The sequence below is a fragment of the Propithecus coquereli genome, unplaced genomic scaffold (assembly GCF_000956105.1).
Source record: "Propithecus coquereli isolate 6110/MARCELLA unplaced genomic scaffold, Pcoq_1.0 Scaffold119, whole genome shotgun sequence".
Taxonomy (NCBI): Eukaryota; Metazoa; Chordata; class Mammalia; order Primates; family Indriidae; genus Propithecus; species Propithecus coquereli.
Window position 1 is genome coordinate 1,575,257 of NW_012135969.1, and position 1,769 is coordinate 1,577,025.

Sequence of the window (1,769 nt, forward strand, 5' to 3'; positions counted from 1 at the left end):
TGGCATATGAACACAGGCAGTCTGGCTCCAAGGTCTGTGCTCCTCTAAACTACTAACATTTCACTCCAAACCAGCGTATTTTAGTTCCTCAAAAACTGAAAGTTAAAATGGTTTTCACAGTTAATGAAAAAGCTGTCCATTTGAATATCTAACTAAATTATGAATCTAAACACCACATTCATAGGCCAAGTCTTTAGAATTTGTGATGTAAAGAAGTTTTGACAAAAGTCAATCTAAAAGTTATTGTGATGAGATTATTAACCTTTTAAATATTGGGGCTCAGAAAATGATACCCCAAAATATAATGCTCTTGACATGCTGAACTAAAACAGCAACTTCAGGGGCTCTCTGACCTCCCCTCTCACTTCCTGTCTCTCAATCCTCTGCCTCTCCCAAAGTTATCTACCTAGTAACCAGACCTGCCAAAGAAGAACACAATTGCCTTTGATCCCCTCCCTGAAATTTCGTTAAACAGAGAAGATTAAAACTCGTATCACAGAGGAAGAGACTGAAAGTTAAATATCACACCTAGAGCATAGGTGAATTTTGTTTCAAACTATTGGCTGTTCTCAGGGCCCATTCAATTTCCAAGGAGAATTAAAATTTTCATATTGCTCTACTCCCCTTCCCCTATGAAGAAGGGTATATAAGCATCTGGACCTCACTGGATTATTAGGTAATCATTCCCCTCTGCTTACGCACACTAAATTTGTATGCCTTTTTCTCCTATTATTTTGCCTATTGTCAGTTCATTCTTTGCAAACTGAGGGTAGAAGGGAAGATTACCCTTGGTCCCTACACAAACAATGAAAAGCTATAAGACAGGAAAACAACTCAAAATATTCAAAGTGAAATGTTTTATTCATCAAAGCACTGTCCACTTAAATAACTTTCAGACATGTTAAGAACTTATGTGGATAGGGAAGTGTGGGAAAGAAAAGCTGTTCATATTCTAGTTCTTTGGTGTGCTTATTTTCATATCTCTCATACTTAAAATACACTGAAATTATTTGTTTATCTCTGTCTTCCAATCTCTACTTTCCACACAGATTTTCATATCCTGATTAGGCCAGCACAGTAGTTCAATTATTTCCTTTTTCATTCTACTTCTATCTACTATCCAACTACTAAGCTTTCTATTGTTGTTGTTCTTTCTAATCATTAAGTCTTTGTTCCATGTCAACCTTTACAACAGTATTTCTTTTTTGTGGTGGGTGGGGGACATTATAGACTGTTTTGAGAACCTGTTACAGAAGAAACTACATATGTACACGTAGAAAATTTTTATGTATAATTTTAAGGAGCACAAAGCTCCCTTAAAGTTCATCAATTTAATTCAGGTTAAAAATTCTGCACAATTTACAATAACTGTGTTTACAACAAAGTAGAATATAAACACAATGTAACAGAAGTGAATTAGAGAAAAAGGCTTGTGGTACTCATAGGCCAATGCAAAATTATACAGAGGGTTGTATGTACAAATTTTGTAGCAAAACGAAGTATGCCTAATTATTTAGGATAATGATAACATTAGATAATGTTCTTAGGAGTTTAAAAAATGGAAGGAAGAAAATGAAAAAACAAATCATCCTTTTCTTTTAATTGAAATGACCATGACTATACAGGAATTGGGAAAGGACAGTTCAAGGAACTATTCACTTTATATATAACATTTTATTTGTCTACAGTGGCTTGTACTTGTACTATAGAATGTATAATGCTCATAAGAAATCCAAATGAAAAATTTTTTACAAAGGCAAAATACATAA